General features: G+C 43.9%; 1 pseudogene across 1 annotated transcript; it reads left to right on the forward strand.

Moving 5' to 3' along the window:
• Window positions 1–436: 436 nt before the first annotated feature.
• LOC102434519 lies at window positions 437–894 on the forward strand (annotated as a pseudogene). The gene has a single exon (XR_001349278.2). The product of XR_001349278.2 is annotated as a N(G),N(G)-dimethylarginine dimethylaminohydrolase 1 pseudogene (transcript).
• The last annotated feature ends 10,012 nt before the right edge of the window (window positions 895–10,906 follow it).

A 10,906-nucleotide genomic window follows, 5' to 3' on the forward strand; every position in this document is an offset into this window, starting at 1 on the left:
CCTTGTTTTCTTAAACCATTTTCCCACAAGGAGAATAAGGAGATGAACAATATTAAGTGAGCACCCGCGTGATATGTGGAGTCTGATAGAGCTGTCAGTTAATATATACGTGAATCTCAAATCAAAGAAGTCAGGCTGTATCTACCCTCTTTCCTATCTCTCTGTGGGCTGGGGGATACGCGATGCAAATGCCCTCTAGTAGTCCGAGAACCTTAGAGTCTCTTATTTGGGCCCGCCCTTCTCCGCGGCCTCGGCTCCTCGAATCTCTTATGCATAATGATTTACGCAAAAAAAAACATAAATCAATATAACAGTCCCCGGCTGCCGACGGGAGTCGCCGGGCGCTCGCAGGATCGGCGCGTGCCGCCCCGGGAGAAACTGCTGCCGCCGCCGCCCCCGGCGCCCCGCTCCGCCGCCACCGCCACCGCCACCGCCACCGCCACCGCCACCGCCGCTGGAGCCTCGCCTCCGCCCGGAGCCATGGCCGCGCTCGGCCACCCCGCCGTCTTCGGCCGGGCCACCCACGCCGTGGTGCGGGCGCTGCCCGAGTCCCTGTGCCAGCACGCGCTGAGGCGCGACAAGGGCGACGAGGTGGATTTCGCCCGCGCCGAGCGGCAGCACCAGCTCTACGTGGACGTGCTGGGCAGCAAGCTGGGGCTGCAGGTGGTGACGCTGCCGGCCGACGAGAGCCTCCCGGACTGCGTGTTCGTGGAGGACGTGGCCGTGGTGTGCGAGGAGACGGCTCTCATCACCCGCCCCGGGGCGCCGAGCCGGAGGAAGGAGGTAACTGCCCGCCCGGCGACGCGAGGGCGCGGCCGGGGACGCGCGGGGCCCTCCCCTTACCGCCCGGACCGGAGTGGCCCGGGGAAATCTCGGCACTGGCCCCCGGGCTAGTTCAGAACTTCCCTTTCGGGGGCGAGGGTGTGTACCTGCAAGTCGGGGAGAGAGAAGTTCATTGTTCACGCCTCCCGCGGCCGGGTCGGCGCAGCTCGGGTGCCTTGGAGAGGACCCGAAGGAGTGTGGTTGCGCGCCTCGAGCAGGTGGGTGGGGTGGGGAATCCATCTCACAGGCATTTTTATTTGTGAAGATTACAAAGCAGGGAAGGCAATACAACTCACAGTGTCTCCCGGGGGACGGAGGCAGGGACGGGTGCCGCTCCGGGCGGGCGGGCTGGTGGAGGCTGGGCGAGGACTCCAGGGGGCAGTGCCAGGTGGTGACACTGGACCCTCCAAGTTCTGCCTGGAGCTGGGAGTAGGGCGGGGCGGGCCCAATGAATTAGCGGGGTGCGGGTGCCTAGAGACCGAGGGCGTCCCAAGTTACTTTTCAGTGGTGGAGAGTGAGTCCTCAGAAAGGGACTGCCACGTGAATGAATGAAAGGAGAGTGGTTTGTGGGTGAACTGGAGTCAAATGTGAGAAAGAAATAGGTTGAAAAGCCATACTTTCCACTTTCGGGCCGCGCGCGCGCGTGTGTGTGTGTGTTTAATTAGAAATAGTTGTTTCACAAATTCCATAGTTGTATTCTCAATATTTTTGAACTCATAACAGTTAGAGCTTTTGGTGTTCTCAAGGGATGGGGACTACTTTAAAATATTGCAGCTTGTGAAAATGGCTGTGATTGCTTTAAACACAAGGTAGGCTGGTGGGAAGAGACAAATAGAGTGAGATTGGATTTTAAAATACCATCTGGCCTGGGATTCTTCTCGTTGCTCTCTGAGAGCCCTGGCTGAAGACGCTATGTTGCTATTGGCATCAAGTGGCATTGCAAAAAGCTAGTGGCTTCTTTTGTATCTGGAGGGATAGGGATTTTCTTTTTCCTTTTTTGCCTTTATTCGATTCATATTGCAAATGCCTCATAGAGCTTATTCTACAGCACGCTTCGCCAGTTGGTTAATAGAACCTTACATGTTCTGAGAGAATAAGCATATTGTATTTGTTTGGCAGTGAGATCATTAACTTTGGTCACCCTACCTTAGCAGAAAACCAAAAGAATAACAGGTCTCATTCTCTTAGCTCTTTTATCTCCATTGCCACACCTCTCCATCTTTGAATCTGTGAGGTGACCCCCTCTGTTTTAAAGTGGTAAGCATGGAACTCCTTTCGAATACTTTCTAAAATATCCTAGGCCATATGGCAGAGCTGAGGTTTGTACTTAAGAGTAAAATGTATTTTTGAAATCCTTTAAAAAATCATACTTATTTGATGAGCATAGTAGTACAATTCCTGTTGAGACTGTCACATATTTAATCATCCATTTCATTTTATTCTTATAATAAAACCTTCCAAATTTTGAGCTTCCTGATCCTAAAGTGGGCAGTGATTTTTCTTCTCTGTCAGATTTCTGAGGCATACATTTTAAATTGACTTTATTCTTATGTCAGCCTGGTGGTCTGCTGCCAGAGGCCACCTAGTGTGGTGGATAAAAACATCAGACTGTATCTAATTCTGTGACCTTCGGGGTTGGGGGTGGGGAGGGGGGAGTGTCTCCTGTCTCAGTGTTCTCACCTGTAAAATGGACATAATCATACCTATTTCTTAGAGTTGTAATGAATTCATTAACCCACCTGAAATGTATAGGACAAGACATTTCATGAATGTTGGTTATTGTTCCATGGGAGATTTACTCCTTCCAGAGTAGTAAGAAGTCTAATGTGCACGGATGAGTTACAGTGACATTTCCCCTTCCCCGGGTGAAGGGGAGTCATCTTCACACCTTAGGTTCCATCCTAATCTGCTACATAGCACTGCTTCCCAGCTTGAGTTTCCTGCTGGTGTGTGGTCTCTGCCATTGCACATGATCTGGATCGCCAGAGTAACAGCCTTCCAGCCAAGCCGTTTTGGATGGGGTGCTTCTGGAAAGCAGGCCATGCAGAGTAACTAGCTCTCTTTAAAATCTCTCAGAGCACTAGTTTTGCTGTCCTGGTTGGTGTGAATAAATGCTTGTTGAGTAAGTGAATGAATGAAATGCTAATTAGCTAATACCAACATGAAAGCCCTTGTTGGATTGTTATATATATTTTAATGTGACACCTGCCTCCCTAACTGTGAAGTTCCACAGCCAAGGCATTATCTTAAAATTATTATCACAGAACCCCTTGCCTCCTGTCTTCTCACTCTGCATTCCATTCTCCACACTGGCCAATCTGGTCTTTCTAAAACTCAAATCTTATCTTGTCCCTCCTGTGATTAAAAGTCTTGAGGGGCCTTTAATGAACTTGATAAACCAGTGGTTCTCAACCTTGGCTCCACATTAGAATCACTTGGGAATCTTTTTAAAATCCTGATTTCTGGGCCTCATCCTCGGATGAGGGTAGCTGGGCCTCGAAGGATGAGGCCCAGAAATCAGGATTTTAAAAAGATTCCCAGGTGATTCTAATGTGCAGCCAAGGTTGAGAACCACTGTAGATAAACCCATTGAGCTTAGCTCTGTTTGCCTTTCCAGATCCAGCTGCACCTCTGACCCCACCCCAGGTGCCTCCTATTGCTTTTCTGAGTATGCATTTCTCCTTTGCCTAGGTCACAGTGGTCGGCAAACTGCGGCTCGCGAGCCACATGCGGCTCTTTGGCCCCTTGAGTGTGGCTCTTCCACAAAATACCACGTGTGGGCACATGGGCCTAGGACAATCTCCCTCCTTCCTCTCCTCCACTTTACCTGGTTGTACTCATGCTTCAGTTCTCAGCGTATTGTTACCATTAATATTATTTAAAAGATTATTGGGTGCTTGCCATTTACCAGACATTTTGCCAGATTTATGATATGCATTTCAATGAATGCTCATATCAATCCTTTAAGCTCAACATAGCATTATTCCTATTTTAAAGTTGATAAAGTTGAGGCTTAGAAAGATTAAATAAATTGGCCAAGGTTATGGATTGAAACCAGTGAAACCAGGATCTGAACTCAGGTTTGCAGGACTCTAAAGCTCTAGTCCCAATCTCTGTAATGTTAGACATCACTTTCCCTTTTATGAGTACCTATAACCTTCTGTACTCCCTTTTATGGTACTTATCATACCACATAGTAATTGCCTGATTACCTTTCTATATCCCCCACTGTTATCAAAATTATGAGGGCAGGGAGCATGTCTGTAGTGTTCAACATTTTAATCCCAAGGCCTTGCACCCAATAATCATGCAACAAACATATTTTTGAACATATGTGTCCATGATTTTAGATCAGCCTTAGTTTTTTCCTCATTATGACATATTTGGTGCTTTGCAAGCACCCCCATCAGTAGAGTCACAAAGGTTTCATTACAAGGATAGGTTTTTCTCAATTGCCCTATCTCTGCCTCTTGTTTTTTTGGTTGTTTGTTTTTATAAAATTCCTGAGAAGTGGAGAACCAAGATGGTGGCATAGGTGAACACCTGTACTTGCTGCCTCCTAAAACCATATCAAAATTACAACTAACATACATAACAGCTATCATCCAGAACCGTGGGAAAGCTGGCTAAGTGGAAGTACTACAACTAGAGAGGTGAAGAAAGTGCATTGAGGCTGGTAGGAGGTGTGGAGGCGTGGAATGGGCTGGCACCCAGGTGTGCCGTTTTTTAATCGGGAGGGAGAGACAAGCTCCCACTTGCACTAGTTCATTGCCGGGCGAGACTCTGGGGGGCCCAGACAGATAAGGGGAGAAACTGGACTGTCTGGCATCGGGGCATAATGCGGGGGCGGCTTTCTTCCTGATGGAGGTGCTCCCAATGGTCATTGTTCCTGTGCAGAGCCCTTCCTGGTGCAGGGCTGACTGGCAGCCATTGCTGTTTGCACCACCCTGGAGATTCCCTGAAACTCCGCCCTACCCGGCTGTGAGCAGCGGCTTTTGCATATGAATGGACTGTTTTTTCTCAGCCTAAAACCTGTCAAAAAAGCTTGCAGCTGGGTCAGGGAGCCCCAAAGCTTTCAAAAGTATCCCCAAGGCCGCACCAGCACCAGCCTGCCTTGCTTCACAGCTGGGCCTCATCTGGGCATTTCCAAACCCCATACAAAGAGGAGGAATCTGCAGATCTCTCTGTAGCTCCTGCTGGGTGGCCCCAGGCAGTGGCTGACTTTGCACCTCCTTGGAGATCCAAGAGCCAATGTACCCAGTGGTCAGAGTGAGACCATCCAGATTACAATTCTTCACATCCATAAGAGACACACTCAGGGGATAGACTCAGTGAGCACCAAAGCCCCACTGAAGCAAGTCCTGCCCCATAAGGGTGTCTCCTGCACAGCAACTCTTCCATTATAGACACAGCTGGTCCTCACAGCCTATTGGCCTGGAGGTGAATTCCTCCCAGTGATACCAACAGCAATCAAGTCTCAACTACAACAAGACTGTGCACACAGCCCACAAAGGGGTGCACCAAGAGTGTCCACCTCAGGTGATTGGGGAGGCTGAGCCACTGGGCCCTATAGGACACCTACTACACAGGGCCACTCTATCAACTCAAGGAGACTTAGCAGCTACCCAATACATAGAAACAAACACAGGAAAGCAGCCAAAATGCGGAGACAAAGAAACATGTCACAAATGAAAGAAATGGAAGAAAGCAAACTACTGGATATACAATTCAAAACCACAGTTATAAGGTACTCAAGAATCTTCTAGAAACCTCCAAGGAACTTAGTGAGACCTTTAAGGATCTTAGTGAGAATGCCAAAAAAAAACAAAACAAAACAAAAACGGAAAAGGACCAATCAGAAATTAAGCATACACTGACTGAAATAAAGAATAATAGACTTACAAGTCCAGGAAGCACAGAGAACCCCAAACAAGAGGAATCCAAAGAGGACCACACCAAGACACATCATAATTAAAATGCCAAGGGCAAAAGACAAAGAGAGAATCTTAAAAGCAGCAAGAGAAAAACAGTCAGTTACCTACAAGGGAGTACCCATAGGACTGTCAGCTGATTTCTCAACAGAAACTATGCAGGCCAGAAGGGAGTGGCAAGAAATATTCAAAGTGATGAATACCAAGAACCTACAACCAAGAGTACTTTATCCAGCAAAGCTATCATTCAGAATTGAAGGTCAGATAAAGAGCTTCACAGATAAGGAAAAGCTAAAGGAGTTCATCACCACCAAACCAGTATTATATGAAATGCTGAAAGGTATCCTTTAAGAAGAGGAAGAAGAAGAAAAAGGTAAAGATACAAATTATGAACAACAAATAGGCATCTATCAACAAGTGAATCTAAAAATCAAGTAAATAAATAATCTGATGAACAGAATGAACTGGTGATTATAATAGAATCAGGGACATAGAAAGGGAATGGACTGACTATGCTTGGGGGGGAAAGGGGTGTGGGAAATGCGGGAAGAGACTGGACAAAAATCATGCACCTATGGATGAGGACAGTGGGTGGGGAGTGAGGGCGGAGGGTGGGGTGGGAACTTGGAGGAGGGGAGTTATGGGGGGGAAAAAGAGGAACAAATGTAATAATCTGAACAATAAAGATTTAATTATTAAAAAAAAAGAAGGGAGTGGCAAGAAATATTCAAAGTGATGAATAGCAAGAACCTACAACCAAGATTACTCTACCCAGCAAAGCGACAGACAAGAAAAAGCTAAAGGAATTCATCACAACTAAACCAGCATTATATGAAATGCTGAAGGGTATTATTTAAGAAGAGGAAGAAGAAGAAAAAGGTAAAGATAAAAAATTATGAACAACAAAGTAACAACAAATACATATCTACCAACAAGTGAATCTAAAAATCAAATGAATAAAAAATCTGATGAACAGAATAAACTGGTGAATGTAATAGACTCAGGGGCATGGAAATGGAGCGGACTGACAGTTCTCGGGGGGAAAGGGGTGTGTGGGGGGGTGCGGGAAGAGATTGGACAAAGATCTTATATGCATGTATGCAGTACCTATGGACACGGACAGTGGGATGGCGAGGGCTTGGGATGGGGTGGGAACCGGGTGGAGGGGAGCTATGGGGGGGAAAAAAGAGGGACATCTGTAGTAATCTGAACAATAAAGATTTTTAAAAAATTTCCTGAGAAGTCCCTTCTTAATCAAAACATCATATAATGTATAATGACTTTTCTTCCTTGGAAGAAAGGAGCAAGTATGGAACTCAAGAAAGTAATCCTATAAAAGCTCTGTGTTTGCCACAATGGGGCCTCCAAAGGTCAATAAAGCACAGGCTGTGTCTGCAGGAAATTCAGGTTTTAGTGAAGAAATTTTATATACAGAAAGTCATCAAATGTTAATTGTCTAATAACTCTGTATCTTCAGGAATATGAATATTTTAATATGTTTAGTACTTTGGAAACAAACACATTAGCCTTGATAAGCCAATTATATTTTAAATGAATCCAGCTTACTTTGTAGAGGAAAAAAGGTCAACTTCTAAATGTCAAAGTCCTGTGAACAAATATCCAAATGATGAAGTAAGATAAGTGACAGGGTGTGAGGATTGGGGTGTGTTTTTTTAACTAAAAATTTGGAATAGATTATACATGCCTGAAGTACCAAATTCAAAGGCACGAGAAGATATGCATTGCAAGTTTGTCTAGCTCTCCTTACCCCACTCTTGTACCTGACTACCCAGTTTCTTTCCACAGAGGCAACTACTAACACCACTTTCTTCAGTTTCCTTCTAGAAGGTTTTTAGTGCCTAATTCATGATTAATTGGCAAAGCTTACTCAAGCAAAATTGTGAAATATATCCTGTGACCTTTCGTCCTTCTTTCACAGCTCTTTTGTCCTTTCCCAGGTACCAATATTAGTATGTCAGATATTCTGTCTAGGAGAAAAACCACACACACAAAGTGGTAATGCCTTTAATTATCCTTTCCTGGAGCATTTGCATTGTTAGGGACGTCTATACGAAGAAGGCAGTGCTTAGTACAAGGTAATAAATTACCAAAGTTGAATTTAGTGGTGCATAGGGACATAAGTGGAAGAGATGAGCAAATACATATTTGGATAGAAATTACCCTTCTGTTGGGGCACTTAACTCTTCAGACCTACCTATTTAGTCCTGGGATTGTTCTTTGGTTAGGAAAAAGCATAATTATGCTGATCCCAGAGGCAAGAGAGCATCAAGGTCATGTCTAACATGTGCCAAGTTCTGTGTGTGAACCCCAAAAGGTGCTAATAACGACTAGCTCTATTTAAAAGACAAGAAAACTGAGACTCGGGTAACTATGGTTAAGTAACTTGTCCAAAGTCGCACATAGCTAATAAGTGGCAGAAATGAGGTTTTCGTAAGAATGCAAAGGTCATTTTTGCTTGAAATCCTTGTTCCCAGTTGTGGTTAATCATAACAAAAGGTTAAATCAATATAAAATAACTAACAAAATCCCATTTCACACACCAATAATATGTAATCTAACTTGGATATTAACTAAGTGAATTATTTTAGAGTCTCTTCTCTCATAAATTATAGTAGGTGTTTTTTTTCATTTTAGTTAAAAATAACAATTCAGTCATTTACACGAAACCCCAAAATTGCCTAGGCACAGTTGTGCATAGTTGTGTCTTACTTACCAGCTGACTGGATGATAACTTTTTAAACACACACATTTCCTAAAACTTCTGTTTCACTTCAGGTGAGAAAACTACCATAAACCACAATTAGAAATTACTTTCTCACCAGGATGGAAAGCGAACGTGCTGGAAGCTCCTCACGTGGCAGCAGATTAACGGTTCTTGATAAAGTATCACCTCCAACTGGTTAGAACAACTGCGCCCTTTCAGTTCCTTTTCAGCTCTTCGACATGGCCTTGGCAAAAAAGCTCTTGGAAATTGATGAATCCTGGAAAATGGGATGCATCCAATAATGTAATCTATTCCCGTACAGTTGATCTTGAAAGCCTTGAAATAAAGAACATGATGAGTAGGGAGTGAGTTCTATTAGATACTATTAGCGAAAATGAGCTTTCTGCAGAGATTCCTAGAGTCATTAGAGAATCATTATAAGACTAAGAAGGCAAGGATGGATCCCTTATAATTCAGATATGCTGGGAAATTGATTTTGCATGTTTTTGAATTCTTAATGAGCTCAGATTTCTTCACAATTAATTTTATTATAGTAATGGTAGGTATCCATCCATTAATATAAACCGCAACACAGAAAAAAACTACTTAAGATTTTTGAGCAAACAGATTTACTTTCCACTGCCTTTGCACCATAAATAAATTATTCATGGCCTCTTATGAGCCTCAATATAAATATGGAGATGCTTGATTGAAAAGTGAGTGCTGGTTATTACTTGTTTTATGGCATTTGATATTAAAATCTGTAACCACTTCGGAAAACCTAGTTTTCTGACTGGAGATCTGGACATGTGGTAGAGCTCTTCCCCCTAATCAAGAGGTATCATAATTAAAGATAAAATAATGGAAATCTAATGAGAGAGAGAAAAGGTTTCATTTATATCTTATACAGAACACAGTGCATTCATTGTTCATCCCAAGTAGTCAATAAATATTTATTTACTGTAACTAAATCCCTGATGTTCCATCAAAATTCTCCTCTGACCTTTGAAGTTGGCTTTCATTGCTGTTCCTAAACTGGTATTAGGTATCAAATCTGTCAGAGTCCTTCGGCTCATTTCATAAACAGGTACCTTTCATGCAGACGGACAAGCAGGAGTAATATCAGACAACAAATTCCATTAAAAGACGCATGCATGTAATGCCATCCTCGTTCACTTTGTCTTTGTCAAGTAATTTAATATGTGAAAATGGGCACTGTCTTTCTGAAGCCGAGTGCAGAAGGAATAGTAGCATCACGTGGGAAGGAATACATCACCAGACTTTAGACTCCTGTTTTTAAATGTCTAGATCATCCAAGCAGATATGATCAGAGAAATCAACACAGCAGAGTTTGAAGATAGTACAAATCATTACAGGGTTGGTTTAATTTTGCCCAGCAAATTCATGTGGGCAAACGTGACTTAGTTTAGGTTAGCAAATTAAGGGACATACAACTTTTAAGCACTCCCCACTTTGCAGCTGGATGGGCATTCAGGGGGAAGTTGTCATTCCGATGAAGATGAATAGTTCAGTATTTTGCTTGATTTGAATATGCATAAGTAAATAACCTTTGCTTTCATAAAAAAATTGCCTTGATTTATTTGTTTTTATTTTGTTTAAGAAATATTACAGTTTTCCAATTTGCTTATGAGTGCCATGATTGCATTAAAAATGATTGTGCTTTCACCCTGGCTAGTATGGCTCAGTGGTAGAGCATCAGTCTGCCCATCTAAGGGTCCTGAGTTTGATTCCCAGTTAAGGGCACATACCTGGCTTGAAGGTTCTTTCCCTGGCACATGCAGGAGGCAACCAATTGATGTGTCTCTTTTTTTCCCTCCCTCCCTCCCCCCCTCTCTCCCTAAAAATCAGTGGAAAAAATATCCCCAGGTAAAGATTAAAAATGACTGTGCTTTCTTGTCCTGGCCAGGTGGCTGTCCTTATACATTAAAAGGTTGTAGGTTTGGTCCCGGTTGGGGTGCATGCAAGAGGCAGCTGATCAGTGTTTCTCCCTCAAATGGATGTCTTGCTCTCTCTCTCTTTCTCCCTCCCTTCCTCCCTCTCTCTCAAACCAATAAAAACAGTTTTTTAAATGACTGTGCTTTTTGAAGATGAAGGAATACTTGCATCACTCATACACGTTTGTGCATTTGCATTCAGCAACTATCTACTACTTACCAGACCCAATGTTTGGTGCTGGGGAGATGTAGATGAATTAGATTCCACTGTTTCCCACAAGGACCTCACAGTCAGGGAGGCAGACCGGTGGCAGACACTCACAGAGCCCGAGGTCTGGTTTTATGACAGAACTCTGTCTGGTGCTATGGAAACTCTGGGAGGTGTGTCTGACACCAGGACTTCTCAGAAGAAGCAATTTTTGAGCTAGAAGTAACCAGGGGAGGCAGAGAGGGGCAGCCTTCAGAGATAGCAT

Source organism: Myotis lucifugus, unplaced genomic scaffold (assembly GCF_000147115.1).
Source record: "Myotis lucifugus unplaced genomic scaffold, Myoluc2.0 scaffold_126, whole genome shotgun sequence".
NCBI classification, from domain to species: Eukaryota; Metazoa; Chordata; class Mammalia; order Chiroptera; family Vespertilionidae; genus Myotis; species Myotis lucifugus.